Source organism: Dendropsophus ebraccatus, unplaced genomic scaffold (genome assembly GCF_027789765.1).
Source record: "Dendropsophus ebraccatus isolate aDenEbr1 unplaced genomic scaffold, aDenEbr1.pat pat_scaffold_799_ctg1, whole genome shotgun sequence".
Lineage (NCBI taxonomy): Eukaryota > Metazoa > Chordata > Amphibia > Anura > Hylidae > Dendropsophus > Dendropsophus ebraccatus.
Genome location: NW_027210398.1, coordinates 61,207 through 75,029, shown reverse-complemented (window position 1 = coordinate 75,029; position 13,823 = coordinate 61,207). Strand labels below are relative to the sequence as shown.

The following is a 13,823-nucleotide window of genomic DNA, read 5'->3' as shown; positions in this document are numbered from 1 at the left end:
GTGCAGCACTTGAAACGTGTGACAGGACGGAAAAGGCTAAGTAGACTACCTTTTTAGGCAGAAATGGGTGGACCAGTATTTTTAAACAGAAGGAAAAGAAGTGACATTTTTTGGAAAGGCTGTTTGGCAACAAGGTAGATGCCGAATTAGCCTGTAAACTGCTATCGGCCGATCGGAACCTAATTTGAGGAGCTTGCGAAGGGGGATGTAGCTCAGTGGTAGAGCGCACGCTTTGCATGTGTGAGCCCCGGGTTCAATCCCCGGCATCTCCACTTTGTCTTTTATGCACATGGAATTACTGCAAGCTGTGTCTCTCAATCTCTTCCCGCGTAGCTCTTTCCGCGATAGTTAAATAAAGTCTGTCCGTTCCAGCAGGGAATTGGGAGAAAGCACACCACGTAGGGGATGTAGCTCAGTGGTAGAGCGCACGCTTCGCATGTGTGAGGTCCTGGGTTCAATCCCCAGCATCTCCATGGTTTTTGTTCATACGGATCCTACCAACTGGACGAAACTCAAGTCACGTGGCACACTTTGAAGCTGGCTTACGTGACCTCCTTGCACAGACCCTTATGCCAGTTTGCTGATTAGTACAATATACACCCAAAAAGTCCAAACGTAAGGGAGCATTTAAGAAGCGTCACTACCTTAAGTAGCTTTCTTTGCCATTACCCCGGGTAGAGAAGGCTTTGGTGCCAAGTAATGCGCCAAACTTCACAGCTACAGTTAAGCCACACCATATTTGCTGACTTGCTTTATTTTACCCGGGAAACCATATCTTTACACCAGGGGCCGATTTTGGACACTGGGTTGTCATTAAACTGAGTTGCAGTGCAGCACTTGAAACGTGTGACAGGACGGAAAAGGCTAAGTAGACTACCTTTTTAGGCAGAAATGGGTGGACCAGTATTTTTAAACAGAAGGAAAAGAAGTGACATTTTTTTGGAAAGGCTGTTTGGCAACAAGGTAGATGCCGAATTAGCCTGTAAACTGCTATCGGCCGATCGGAACCTAATTTGAAGAAGCTTGCGAAGGGGGATGTAGCTCAGTGGGTAGAGCGCACGCTTTGCATGTGTGAGGCCCCGGGTTCAATCCCCGGCATCTCCACTTTGTCTTTTATGCACATGGAATTACTGCAAAGCTGTGTCTCTCAATCTCTTCCCGCGTAGCTCTTTCCGCGATAGTTAAATAAAGTCTGTCCGTTCCAGCAGGGAATTGGGAGAAAGCACACCACGTAGGGGATGTAGCTCAGTGGTAGAGCGCACGCTTCGCATGTGTGAGGTCCTGGGTTCAATCCCCAGCATCTCCATGGTTTTTGTTCATACGGATCCTACCAACTGGACGAAACTCAAGTCACGTGGCACACTTTGAAGCTGGCTTACGTGACCTCCTTGCACAGACCCTTATGCCAGTTTGCTGATTAGTACAATATACACCCAAAAAGTCCAAACGTAAGGGAGCATTTAAGAAGCGTCACTACCTTAAGTAGCTTTCTTTGCCATTACCCGGGTAGAGAAGGCTTTGGTGCCAAGTAATGCGCCAAACTTCACAGCTACAGTTAAGCCACACATATTTGCTGACTTGCTTTATTTTACCCGGGAAACCATATCTTTACACCAGGGGCCGATTTTGGACACTGGGTTGTCATTAAACTGAGTTGCAGTGCAGCACTTGAAACGTGTGACAGGACGGAAAGGCTAAGTAGACTACCTTTTTAGGCAGAAATGGGTGGACCAGTATTTTTAAACAGAAGGAAAGAAGTGACATTTTTTTGGAAAGGCTGTTTGGCAACAAGGTAGATGCCGAATTAGCCTGTAAACTGCTATCGGCCGATCGGAACCTTCTTTGAAGAAGCTTGCGAAGGGGTGTAGCTCAGTGGTAGAGTCGCACGCTTGTTGGCTGTGTGAGGCCCCGGGTTCAATCCGTGGCACACTTTGAAGCTGGCTTTACGTGACTCTCCTTGCACAGACCCTTATGCCAGTTTGCTGATTAGTACAATATACACCCAAAAGTCCAAACGTAAGGGAGCATTTAAGAAGCGTCACTACCTTAAGTAGCTTTCTTTGCCATTACCCGGGGTAGAGAAGGCTTTGGTGCCAAGTAATGCGCCAAACTTCACAGCTACAGTTAAGCCACACCATATTTGCTGACTTGCTTTATTTTACCCGGGAAACCATATCTTTACACCAGGGGCCGATTTTGGACACTGGGTTGTCATTAAACTGAGTTGCAGTGCAGCACTTGAAACGTGTGACAGGACGGAAAAGGCTAAGTAGACTACCTTTTTAGGCAGAAATGGGTGGACCAGTATTTTTAAACAGAAGGAAAAGAAGTGACATTTTTTTGGAAAGGCTGTTTGGCAACAAGGTAGATGCCGAATTAGCCTGTAAACTGCTATCGGCCGATCGGAACCTAATTTGAAGAAGCTTGCGAAGGGGGATGTAGCTCAGTGGTAGAGCGCACGCTTTGCATGTGTGAGGCCCCGGGTTCAATCCCCGGCATCTCCACTTTGTCTTTTATGCACATGGAATTACTGCAAAGCTGTGTCTCTCAATCTCTTCCCGCGTAGCTCTTTCCGCGATAGTTAAATAAAGTCTGTCCGTTCCAGCAGGGAATTGGGAGAAAGCACACCACGTAGGGGATGTAGCTCAGTGGTAGAGCGCACGCTTCGCATGTGTGAGGTCCTGGGTTCAATCCCCAGCATCTCCATGGTTTTTGTTCATACGGATCCTACCAACTGGACGAAACTCAAGTCACGTGGCACACTTTGAAGCTGGCTTACGTGACCTCCTTGCACAGACCCTTATGCCAGTTTGCTGATTAGTACAATATACACCCAAAAAGTCCAAACGTAAGGGAGCATTTAAGAAGCGTCACTACCTTAAGTAGCTTTCTTTGCCATTACCCGGGGTAGAGAAGGCTTTGGTGCCAAGTAATGCGCCAAACTTCACAGCTACAGTTAAGCCACACCATATTTGCTGACTTGCTTTATTTTACCCGGAAACCATATCTTTACACCAGGGGCCGATTTTGGACACTGGGTTGTCATTAAACTGAGTTGCAGTGCAGCACTTGAAACGTGTGACAGGACGGAAAAGGCTAAGTAGACTACCTTTTTAGGCAGAAATGGGTGGACCAGTATTTTTAAACAGAAGGAAAAGAAGTGACATTTTTTTGGAAAGGCTGTTTGGCAACAAGGTAGATGCCGAATTAGCCTGTAAACTGCTATCGGCCGATCGGAACCTAATTTGAAGAAGCTTGCGAAGGGGGATGTAGCTCAGTGGTAGAGCGCACGCTTTGCATGTGTGAGGCCCCGGGTTCAATCCCCGGCATCTCCACTTTGTCTTTTATGCACATGGAATTACTGCAAAGCTGTGTCTCTCAATCTCTTCCCGCGTAGCTCTTTCCGCGATAGTTAAATAAAGTCTGTCCGTTCCAGCAGGGAATTGGGAGAAAGCACACCACGTAGGGGATGTAGCTCAGTGGTAGAGCGCACGCTTCGCATGTGTGAGGTCCTGGGTTCAATCCCCAGCATCTCCATGGTTTTTGTTCATACGGATCCTACCAACTGGACGAAACTCAAGTCACGTGGCACACTTTGAAGCTGGCTTACGTGACCTCCTTGCACAGACCCTTATGCCAGTTTGCTGATTAGTACAATATACACCCAAAAAGTCCAAACGTAAGGGAGCATTTAAGAAGCGTCACTACCTTAAGTAGCTTTCTTTGCCATTACCCGGGTAGAGAAGGCTTTGGTGCCAAGTAATGCGCCAAACTTCACAGCTACAGTTAAGCCACACCATATTTGCTGACTTGCTTTATTTTACCCGGGAAACCATATCTTTACACCAGGGGCCGATTTTGGACACTGGGTTGTCATTAAACTGAGTTGCAGTGCAGCACTTGAAACGTGTGACAGGACGGAAAAGGCTAAGTAGACTACCTTTTTAGGCAGAAATGGGTGGACCAGTATTTTTAAACAGAAGGAAACGAAGTGACATTTTTTTGGAAAGGCTGTTTGGCAACAAGGTAGATGCCGAATTAGCCTGTAAACTGCTATCGGCCGATCGGAACCTATTTTGAAGAAGCTTGTGAAGGGGGATGTAGCTCAGTGGTAGAGCGCATGCTTTGCATGTGTGAGGCCCCGGGTTCAATCCCCGGCATCTCCACTTTGTCTTTTATGCACATGGAATTACTGCAAAGCTGTGTCTCTCAATCTCTTCCCGCGTAGCTCTTTCCGCGATAGTTAAATAAAGTCTGTCCGTTCCAGCAGGGAATTGGGAGAAAGCACACCATGTAGGGGATGTAGCTCAGTGGTAGAGCGCACGCTTCGCATGTGTGAGGTCCTGGGTTCAATCCCCAGCATCTCCATGGTTTTTGTTCATACGGATCCTACCAACTGGACGAAACTCAAGTCACGTGGCACACTTTGAAGCTGGCTTACGTGACCTCCTTGCACAGACCCTTATGCCAGTTTGCTGATTAGTACAATATACACCCAAAAAGTCCAAACGTAAGGGAGCATTTAAGAAGCGTCACTACCTTAAGTAGCTTTCTTTGCCATTACCCGGGGTAGAGAAGGCTTTGGTGCCAAGTAATGCGCCAAACTTCACAGCTACAGTTAAGCCACACCATATTTGCTGACTTGCTTTATTTTACCCGGGAAACCATATCTTTACACCAGGGGCCGATTTTGGACACTGGGTTGTCATTAAACTGAGTTGCAGTGCAGCACTTGAAACGTGTGACAGGACGGAAAAGGCTAAGTAGACTACCTTTTTAGGCAGAAATGGGTGGACCAGTATTTTTAAACAGAAGGAAAAGAAGTGACATTTTTTTGGAAAGGCTGTTTGGCAACAAGGTAGATGCCGAATTAGCCTGTAAACTGCTATCGGCCGATTGGAACCTTCTTTGGAGAAGCTTGCGAATTGTAGAGCGCACGCTTTGCATGTGTGAAGCCCCGGGTTCAATCCCCGGCATCTCCACTTGGTCTTTTATGCACATGGAATTACTGCAAAGCTGTGTCTCTCAATCTCTTCCAGCGTAGCTCTTTCCGCGATAGTTAAATAAAGTCTGTCCGTTCCAGCAGGGAATTGGGAGAAAGCACACCACGTAGGGGATGTAGCTCAGTGGTAGAGCGCACGCTTCGCATGTGTGAGGTCCTGGGTTCAATCCCCAGCATCTCCATGTTTTTTGTTCATACGGATCCTACCAACTGGACGAAACTCAAGTCACGTGGCACACTTTGAAGCTGGCTTACGTGACCTCCTTGCACAGACCCTTATGCCAGTTTGCTGATTAGTACAATATACACCCAAAAAGTCCAAACGTAAGGGAGCATTTAAGAAGCGTCACTACCTTAAGTAGCTTTCTTTGCCATTACCCGGGGTAGAGAAGGCTTTGGTGCCAAGTAATGCGCCAAACTTCACAGCTACAGTTAAGCCACACCATATTTGCTGACTTGCTTTATTTTACCCGGGAAACCATATCTTTACACCAGGGGCCGATTTTGGACACTGGGTTGTCATTAAACTGAGTTGCAGTGCAGCACTTGAAACGTGTGACAGGACGGAAAAGGCTAAGTAGACTACCTTTTTAGGCAGAAATGGGTGGACCAGTATTTTTAAACAGAAGGAAAAGAAGTGACATTTTTTGGAAAGGCTGTTTGGCAACAAGGTAGATGCCGAATTAGCCTGTAAACTGCTATCCGGCCGATCGGAACCTCTTTGAAGACTCTGCGAAGGGGGATGTAGCTCAGTGGTAGAGCGCACGCTTTGCATGTGTGAGGCCCCGGGTTCAATCCGTGGCACACTTTGAAGCTGGCTTACGTGACCTCCTTGCACAGACCCTTATGCCAGTTTGCTGATTAGTACAATATACACCCAAAAAGTCCAAACGTAAGGGAGCATTTAAGAAGCGTCACTACCTTAAGTAGCTTTCTTTGCCATTACCCGGGGTAGAGAAGGCTTTGGTGCCAAGTAATGCGCCAAACTTCACAGCTACAGTTAAGCCACACCATATTTGCTGACTTGCTTTATTTTACCCGGGAAACCATATCTTTACACCAGGGGCCGATTTTGGACACTGGGTTGTCATTAAACTGAGTTGCAGTGCAGCACTTGAAACGTGTGACAGGACGGAAAAGGCTAAGTAGACTACCTTTTTAGGCAGAAATGGGTGGACCAGTATTTTTAAACAGAAGGAAAAGAAGTGACATTTTTTTGGAAAGGCTGTTTGGCAACAAGGTAGATGCCGAATTAGCCTGTAAACTGCTATCGGCCGATCGGAACCTAATTTGAAGAAGCTTGCGAAGGGGGATGTAGCTCAGTGGTAGAGCGCACGCTTTGCATGTGTGAGGCCCCGGTTCAATCCCCGGCATCTCCACTTTGTCTTTTATGCACATGGAATTACTGCAAAGCTGTGTCTCTCAATCTCTTCCCGCGTAGCTCTTTCCGCGATAGTTAAATAAAGTCTGTCCGTTCCAGCAGGGAATTGGGAGAAAGCACACCACGTAGGGGATGTAGCTCAGTGGTAGAGCGCACGCTTCGCATGTGTGAGGTCCTGGGTTCAATCCCCAGCATCTCCATGGTTTTTGTTCATACGGATCCTACCAACTGGACGAAACTCAAGTCACGTGGCACACTTTGAAGCTGGCTTACGTGACCTCCTTGCACAGACCCTTATGCCAGTTTGCTGATTAGTACAATATACACCCAAAAAGTCCAAACGTAAGGGAGCATTTAAGAAGCGTCACTACCTTAAGTAGCTTTCTTTGCCATTACCCGGGGTAGAGAAGGCTTTGGTGCCAAGTAATGCGCCAAACTTCACAGCTACAGTTAAGCCACACCATATTTGCTGACTTGCTTTATTTTACCCGGGAAACCATATCTTTACACCAGGGGCCGATTTTGGACACTGGGTTGTCATTAAACTGAGTTGCAGTGCAGCACTTGAAACGTGTGACAGGACGGAAAAGGCTAAGTAGACTACCTTTTTAGGCAGAAATGGGTGGACCAGTATTTTTAAACAGAAGGAAAAGAAGTGACATTTTTTTGGAAAGGCTGTTTGGCAACAAGGTAGATGCCGAATTAGCCTGTAAACTGCTATCGGCCGATCGGAACCTAATTTGAAGAAGCTTGCGAAGGGGGATGTAGCTCAGTGGTAGAGCGCACGCTTTGCATGTGTGAGGCCCCGGGTTCAATCCCCGGCATCTCCACTTTGTCTTTTATGCACATGGAATTACTGCAAAGCTGTGTCTCTCAATCTCTTCCCGCGTAGCTCTTTCCGCGATAGTTAAATAAAGTCTGTCCGTTCCAGCAGGGAATTGGGAGAAAGCACACCACGTAGGGGATGTAGCTCAGTGGTAGAGCGCACGCTTCGCATGTGTGAGGTCCTGGGTTCAATCCCCAGCATCTCCATGGTTTTTGTTCATACGGATCCTACCAACTGGACGAAACTCAAGTCACGTGGCACACTTTGAAGCTGGCTTACGTGACCTCCTTGCACAGACCCTTATGCCAGTTTGCTGATTAGTACAATATACACCCAAAAAGTCCAAACGTAAGGGAGCATTTAAGAAGCGTCACTACCTTAAGTAGCTTTCTTTGCCATTACCCGGGGTAGAGAAGGCTTTGGTGCCAAGTAATGCGCCAAACTTCACAGCTACAGTTAAGCCACACCATATTTGCTGACTTGCTTTATTTTACCCGGGAAACCATATCTTTACACCAGGGGCCGATTTTGGACACTGGGTTGTCATTAAACTGAGTTGCAGTGCAGCACTTGAAACGTGTGACAGGACGGAAAAGGCTAAGTAGACTACCTTTTTAGGCAGAAATGGGTGGACCAGTATTTTTAAACAGAAGGAAAAGAAGTGACATTTTTTTGGAAAGGCTGTTTGGCAACAAGGTAGATGCCGAATTAGCCTGTAAAACTGCTATCGGCCGATCGGAACCTAATTTGAAGAAGCTTGCGAAGGGGGATGTAGCTCAGTGGTAGAGCGCACGCTTTGCATGTGTGAGGCCCCGGGTTCAATCCCCGGCATCTCCACTTTGTCTTTTATGCACATGGAATTACTGCAAAGCTGTGTCTCTCAATCTCTTCCCGCGTAGCTCTTTCCGCGATAGTTAAATAAAGTCTGTCCGTTCCAGCAGGGAATTGGGAGAAAGCACACCACGTAGGGGATGTAGCTCAGTGGTAGAGCGCACGCTTCGCATGTGTGAGGTCCTGGGTTCAATCCCCAGCATCTCCATGGTTTTTGTTCATACGGATCCTACCAACTGGACGAAACTCAAGTCACGTGGCACACTTTGAAGCTGGCTTACGTGACCTCCTTGCACAGACCCTTATGCCAGTTTGCTGATTAGTACAATATACACCCAAAAAGTCCAAACGTAAGGGAGCATTTAAGAAGCGTCACTACCTTAAGTAGCTTTCTTTGCCATTACCCGGGTAGAGAAGGCTTTGGTGCCAAGTAATGCGCCAAACTTCACAGCTACAGTTAAGCCACACCATATTTGCTGACTTGCTTTATTTTACCCGGGAAACCATATCTTTACACCAGGGGCCGATTTTGGACACTGGGTTGTCATTAAACTGAGTTGCAGTGCAGCACTTGAAACGTGTGACAGGACGGAAAAGGCTAAGTAGACTACCTTTTTAGGCAGAAATGGGTGGACCAGTATTTTTAAACAGAAGGAAACGAAGTGACATTTTTTTGGAAAGGCTGTTGGCAACAAGGTAGATGCCGAATTAGCCTGTAACTGCTATCGGCCGATCGGAACCATTTGAAGAAGCTTGCGAAGGGGGATGTAGCTCAGTGGTAGAGCGCACGCTTTGCATGTGTGAGGCCGATGGGGAATCCCCAGCGGAGAATCTTCAGCGAAGGGGGTTTTAGCTCAGTGGTAGAGCGCACGCTTATGTGTGAGGTCCTGGGTTCAATCCCCAGCATCTCCATGGTTTTTGTTCATAGGATCCTACCAACTGGCGAAACTCAAGTCACGTGGCACACTTTGAAGCTGGCTTACGTGACCTCCTTGCACAGACCCTTATGCCAGTTTGCTGATTAGTACAATATACACCCAAAAAGTCCAAACGTAAGGGAGCATTTAAGAAGCGTCACTACCTTAAGTAGCTTTCTTTGCCATTACCCGGGGTAGAAGAAGGTTTTGGTGCAAGTAATGCGCCAAACTTCACAGCTACAGTTAAGCCACACCATATTTGCTTGACTTGCTTTATTTTACCCGGGAAACCATATCTTTACACCAGGGGCCGATTTTGGACACTGGGTTGTCACTTAAACTGAGTTGCAGTGCAGCACTTGAAAACGTGTTGGACAGGACGGAAAAGGCTAAGTAGACTACCTTTTTAGGCAGAAAAAGGGTGGACCAGTATTTTTAAACAGAAGGAAAAGAAGTGTCATTTTTTGGAAAGTCTGTTTTGGCAAACAAGGTAGATGCCGAATTAGCCTGTAAACTGCTATCGGGCCGATCGGAACCTTCTTTGGAGAAGCTTGCGAAGGGGGTTGTAGCTCAGTGGGTAGAGCGCACGCTTTGCATGTGTGAGGCCCCGGGTTCAATCCCCGGCATCTCCACTTTGTCTTTTATGCATATGGAATTACTGCAAAGCTGTGTCTCTCAATCTCTTCCCGCGTAGCTCTTTCCGCGATAGTTAAATAAAGTCTGTCCGTTCCAGCAGGGAATTGGGAGAAAGCACACCACGTAGGGGATGTAGCTCAGTGGTAGAGCGCACGCTTCGCATGTGTGAGGTCCTGGGTTCAATCCCCAGCATCTCCATGGTTTTTGTTCATACGGATCCTACCAACTGGACGAAACTCAAGTCACGTGGCACACTTTGAAGCTGGCTTACGTGACCTCCTTGCACAGACCCTTATGCCAGTTTGCTGATTAGTACAATATACACCCAAAAAGTCCAAACGTAAGGGAGCATTTAAGAAGCGTCACTACCTTAAGTAGCTTTCTTTGCCATTACCCGGGGTAGAGAAGGCTTTGGTGCCAAGTAATGCACCAAACTTCACAGCTACAGTTAAGCCACAACATATTTGCTGACTTGCTATTTTACCCGGGAAACCATATCTTTACACCAGGGGCCGATTATGGGACACTGGGTTGTCATTAAACTGAGTTGCAGTTGCAGCCACTTGAAACGTGTGACAGGACGGAAAAAGGCTAAGTAGACTACCTTTTTAGGCAGAAATTGGGTGGACCAGTAATTTTTTAAAACAGAAGGAAAAGAAGTGACATTTTTTTGGAAAGGCTGTTTGGCAAACAAGGTAGATGCCGAATTAGCCTGTAAACTGCTATCGGAGCCGATCGGAACCTTCTTTGAAGAAGCTTGCGAAGGGGATGTAGCTCAGTGGGTAGAGCGGCCGCTTTGCATGTGTGAGGCCCCGGGTTCAATCCGTGGCACACTTTGAAGCTGGCTTACGTGACCTCCTTGCACAGACCCTTATGCAGTTTGCTGATTAGTACAATATACACCCAAAAAGTCCAAACGTAAGGGAGCATTTAAGAAGCGTCACTACCTTAAGTAGCTTTCTTTGCCATTACCCGGGGTAGAGAAGGCTTTGGTGCCAAGTAATGCGCCAAACTTCACAGCTACAGTTAAGCCACACCATATTGCTGACTTGCTTTATTTTACCCGGGAAACCATATCTTTACACCAGGGGCCGATTTTGGACACTGGGTTGTCATTAAACTGAGTTGCAGTGCAGCACTTGAAACGTGTGACAGGGACGGAAAAGGCTAAGTAGACTACCTTTTTAGGCAGAAATGGGTGGACCAGTATTTTTAAACAGAAGGAAAAGAAGTGACATTTTTTTGGAAAGGCTGTTTGGCAACAAGGTAGATGCCGAATTAGCCTGTAAACTGCTATCGGCCGATCGGAACCTAATTTGAAGAAGCTTGCGAAGGGGGATGTAGCTCAGTGGTAGAGCGCACGCTTTGCATGTGTGAGGCCCCGGGTTCAATCCCCGGCATCTCCACTTTGTCTTTTATTGCACATGGAATTACTGCAAAGCTGTGTCTCTCAATCTCTTCCCGCAGTAGCTCTTTCCGCGATAGTTAAATAAAGTCTGTCCGTTCCAGCAGGGAATTGGGAGAAAGCACACCACGTAGGGGATGTAGCTCAGTGGTAGAGCGCACGCTTCGCATGTGTGAGGTCCTGGGTTCAATCCCCAGCATCTCCATGGTTTTTTGTTCATACGGATCCTACCAACTGGACGAAACTCAAGTCACGTGGCACACTTTGAAGCTGGCTTACGTGACCTCCTTGCACCAGACCCTTATGCCAGTTTTGCTGATTAGTACAATATACACCCAAAAAGTCCAAACGTAAGGGAGCATTTAAGAAGCGTCACTACCTTAAGTAGCTTTCTTTTGCCATTACCCGGGGTAGAGAAGGCTTTGGTGCCAAGTAATGCACCAAACTTCACAGCTACAGTTAAGCCACACCATATTTGCTGACTTGCTTTATTTTACCCGGGAAACCATATCTTTACACCAGGGGCCGATTTTGGACACTGGTTGTCATTAAACTGAGTTGCAGTGCAAGCACTTGAAACGTGTGTGACAGGACGGAAAAGGCTAAGTAGACTACCTTTTTAGGCAGAAATGGTGGACCAGTATTTTTAAACAGAAGGAAAAGAAGTGACATTTTTTTGGAAAGGCTGTTTGGCAACAAGGTATATGCCGAATTAGCCTGTAAACTGCTATCGGCCGATCGGACCTAATTTGAAGAAGCTTGCAAATGGGGATGTAGCTCAGTGGTAGAGCGCACGCTTTGCATGTGTGAGGCCCCGGGTTCAATCCCCGGCATCTCCACTTTTGTCTTTTATGCACATGGAATTACTGCAAAGCTGTGTCTCTCAATCTCTTCCCGCGTAGCTCTTTCCGCGATAGTTAAATAAAGTCTGTCGTTCCAGCAGGGAATTGGGAGAAAGCACACCACGTAGGGGATGTAGCTCAGTGGTAGAGCGCACGCTTCGCATGTGTGAGGTCCTGGTTCAATCCCCAGCATCTCCATGGTTTTTGTTCATACGGATCCTACCAACTGGACGAAACTCAAGTCACGTGGCACACTTTTGAAGCTGGCTTACGTGACCTCCTTGCACAGACCCTTATGCCAGTTTGCTGATTAGTACAATATACACCCAAAAGTCCAAACGTAAGGGAGCATTTAAGAAGCGTCACTACCTTAAGTAGCTTTCTTTGCCATTACCCGGGGTAGAGAGGCTTTGGTGCCAAGTAATGCACCAAACTTCACAGCTACAGTTAAGCCACAACATATTTGCTGACTTGCTTTATTTTACCCGGGAAACCATATCTTTACACCAGGGGCCGATTTTGGACACTGGGTTGTCATTAAACTGAGTTGCAGTGCAGCACTTGAAACGTGTGACAGGACGGAAAAGGCTAAGTAGACTACCTTTTTAGGCAGAAATGGGTGGACCAGTATTTTTAAACAGAAGGAAAAGAAGTGACATTTTTTTGGAAAGGCTGTTTGGCAACAAGGTAGATGCCGAATTAGCCTGTAAACTGCTATCGGCCGATCGGAACCTTCTTTGAAGAAGCTTGCGAAGGGGGATGTAGCTCAGTGGTAGAGCGCACGCTTTGCATGTGTGAGGCCCCGGGTTCAATCCGTGGCACACTTTGAAGCTGGCTTACGTGACCTCCTTGCACAGACCCTTATGCCAGTTTGCTGATTAGTACCCATCATACACCCAAAAAATAGTCCCAAACGTAAGGGAGCATTAAGAGCGTCACTACCTTAGTAGCTTCTTTGCCATTACCCGGGGTAGAGAAGCTTTGGTGCCAAGTAATGCGCCAAACTTCACAGCTACAGTTAAGCCACACCATATTTGCTGACTTGCTTTATTTTACCGCGGGGAACCCCTATCTTTACACCAGGGGCCGATTTTGGACACTGGGTTGTCATTAACTGAGTTGCAGTGTGCAGCACTTGAAACGTGTGACAGGACGGAAAAAGGCTAAGTAGACTACCTTTTTAGGCAGAAATGGGTGGACCAGTATTTTTAAACAGAAGGAAAAGAAGTGACATTTTTTTGGAAAGGCTGTTTGGCAACAAGGTAGATGCCGAATTAAGCCTGTAAACTGCTATCGGCCGATCGGAACCTAATTTAAGAAGCTTGCGAAGGGGGATGTAGCTCAGTGTAGAGCGCACGCTTTGCATGTGTGAGGCCCCAGGTTCAATCCCCGGCATCTCCACTTTGTCTTTTATGCACATGGAATTACTGCAAGCTGTGTCTCTCAATCTCTTCCCGCGTAGCTCTTTTCCGCGATAGTTAAATAAAGTCTGTCCGTCCAGCAGGGAATTGGGAGAAAGCACACCACGTAGGGGATGTAGCTCAGTGGTAGAGCGCACGCTTCGCATGAGTGTGAGGTCCTGGGTTCAATCCCCAGCATCTCCATGGTTTTTGTTCATACGGATCCTACCAACTGGACGGAACTCAAGTCACGTGGCACACTTTGAAGCTGGCTTACGTGACCTCCTTGCACAGACCCTTATGCCAGTTTGCTGATTAGTACAATATACACCCAAAAAGTCCAAACGTAAGGGAGCATTTAAGAAGCGTCACTACCTTAAGTAGCTTTCTTTGCCATTACCCGGGGTAGAGAAGGCTTTGGTGCCAAGTAATGCACCAAAACTTCATCAGCTACAGTTAAGCCACAACATATTGCTGACTTGCTTTATTTTACCCGGGAAACCATATCTTTACACCAGGGGCCGATTTTGGACACTGGGTTGTCATTAAACTGAGTTGCAGTGCAGCACTTGAAACGTGTGAC

The 13,823-nt window shown here is 47.0% G+C and overlaps 22 non-coding genes across 22 annotated transcripts; all 22 read left to right on the top strand.

The window, feature by feature from the left end:
- Positions 1-201: 201 nt before the first annotated feature.
- TRNAA-UGC (transfer RNA alanine (anticodon UGC)) lies at positions 202-272 on the top strand. The gene has a single exon. It is a non-coding gene; the product is annotated as a tRNA-Ala (tRNA).
- Positions 273-401: 129 nt separating this feature from the next.
- TRNAA-CGC (transfer RNA alanine (anticodon CGC)) lies at positions 402-473 on the top strand. Its single transcript has one exon. It is a non-coding gene; the product is annotated as a tRNA-Ala (tRNA).
- Positions 474-1,031: 558 nt separating this feature from the next.
- On the top strand, positions 1,032-1,104 carry TRNAA-UGC (transfer RNA alanine (anticodon UGC)). The gene has a single exon. It is a non-coding gene; the product is annotated as a tRNA-Ala (tRNA).
- Positions 1,105-1,234: 130 nt separating this feature from the next.
- Positions 1,235-1,306, top strand: TRNAA-CGC (transfer RNA alanine (anticodon CGC)). Its single transcript has one exon. It is a non-coding gene; the product is annotated as a tRNA-Ala (tRNA).
- Positions 1,307-2,432: 1,126 nt separating this feature from the next.
- TRNAA-UGC (transfer RNA alanine (anticodon UGC)) lies at positions 2,433-2,504 on the top strand. The gene has a single exon. It is a non-coding gene; the product is annotated as a tRNA-Ala (tRNA).
- A 130-nt stretch (positions 2,505-2,634) lies between these two features.
- Positions 2,635-2,706, top strand: TRNAA-CGC (transfer RNA alanine (anticodon CGC)). The gene has a single exon. It is a non-coding gene; the product is annotated as a tRNA-Ala (tRNA).
- Positions 2,707-3,263: 557 nt separating this feature from the next.
- Positions 3,264-3,335, top strand: TRNAA-UGC (transfer RNA alanine (anticodon UGC)). Its single transcript has one exon. It is a non-coding gene; the product is annotated as a tRNA-Ala (tRNA).
- A 130-nt stretch (positions 3,336-3,465) lies between these two features.
- Positions 3,466-3,537, top strand: TRNAA-CGC (transfer RNA alanine (anticodon CGC)). Its single transcript has one exon. It is a non-coding gene; the product is annotated as a tRNA-Ala (tRNA).
- A 557-nt stretch (positions 3,538-4,094) lies between these two features.
- TRNAA-UGC (transfer RNA alanine (anticodon UGC)) lies at positions 4,095-4,166 on the top strand. Its single transcript has one exon. It is a non-coding gene; the product is annotated as a tRNA-Ala (tRNA).
- A 130-nt stretch (positions 4,167-4,296) lies between these two features.
- On the top strand, positions 4,297-4,368 carry TRNAA-CGC (transfer RNA alanine (anticodon CGC)). The gene has a single exon. It is a non-coding gene; the product is annotated as a tRNA-Ala (tRNA).
- Positions 4,369-5,112: 744 nt separating this feature from the next.
- TRNAA-CGC (transfer RNA alanine (anticodon CGC)) lies at positions 5,113-5,184 on the top strand. The gene has a single exon. It is a non-coding gene; the product is annotated as a tRNA-Ala (tRNA).
- A 1,327-nt stretch (positions 5,185-6,511) lies between these two features.
- Positions 6,512-6,583, top strand: TRNAA-CGC (transfer RNA alanine (anticodon CGC)). The gene has a single exon. It is a non-coding gene; the product is annotated as a tRNA-Ala (tRNA).
- A 558-nt stretch (positions 6,584-7,141) lies between these two features.
- Positions 7,142-7,213, top strand: TRNAA-UGC (transfer RNA alanine (anticodon UGC)). Its single transcript has one exon. It is a non-coding gene; the product is annotated as a tRNA-Ala (tRNA).
- A 130-nt stretch (positions 7,214-7,343) lies between these two features.
- TRNAA-CGC (transfer RNA alanine (anticodon CGC)) lies at positions 7,344-7,415 on the top strand. Its single transcript has one exon. It is a non-coding gene; the product is annotated as a tRNA-Ala (tRNA).
- Positions 7,416-7,974: 559 nt separating this feature from the next.
- TRNAA-UGC (transfer RNA alanine (anticodon UGC)) lies at positions 7,975-8,046 on the top strand. Its single transcript has one exon. It is a non-coding gene; the product is annotated as a tRNA-Ala (tRNA).
- A 130-nt stretch (positions 8,047-8,176) lies between these two features.
- Positions 8,177-8,248, top strand: TRNAA-CGC (transfer RNA alanine (anticodon CGC)). The gene has a single exon. It is a non-coding gene; the product is annotated as a tRNA-Ala (tRNA).
- A 1,268-nt stretch (positions 8,249-9,516) lies between these two features.
- TRNAA-UGC (transfer RNA alanine (anticodon UGC)) lies at positions 9,517-9,589 on the top strand. The gene has a single exon. It is a non-coding gene; the product is annotated as a tRNA-Ala (tRNA).
- Positions 9,590-9,719: 130 nt separating this feature from the next.
- Positions 9,720-9,791, top strand: TRNAA-CGC (transfer RNA alanine (anticodon CGC)). Its single transcript has one exon. It is a non-coding gene; the product is annotated as a tRNA-Ala (tRNA).
- Positions 9,792-10,927: 1,136 nt separating this feature from the next.
- Positions 10,928-10,999, top strand: TRNAA-UGC (transfer RNA alanine (anticodon UGC)). The gene has a single exon. It is a non-coding gene; the product is annotated as a tRNA-Ala (tRNA).
- Positions 11,000-11,131: 132 nt separating this feature from the next.
- Positions 11,132-11,203, top strand: TRNAA-CGC (transfer RNA alanine (anticodon CGC)). Its single transcript has one exon. It is a non-coding gene; the product is annotated as a tRNA-Ala (tRNA).
- Positions 11,204-11,765: 562 nt separating this feature from the next.
- On the top strand, positions 11,766-11,837 carry TRNAA-UGC (transfer RNA alanine (anticodon UGC)). Its single transcript has one exon. It is a non-coding gene; the product is annotated as a tRNA-Ala (tRNA).
- A 1,533-nt stretch (positions 11,838-13,370) lies between these two features.
- TRNAA-CGC (transfer RNA alanine (anticodon CGC)) lies at positions 13,371-13,444 on the top strand. Its single transcript has one exon. It is a non-coding gene; the product is annotated as a tRNA-Ala (tRNA).
- The last annotated feature ends 379 nt before the right edge of the window (positions 13,445-13,823 follow it).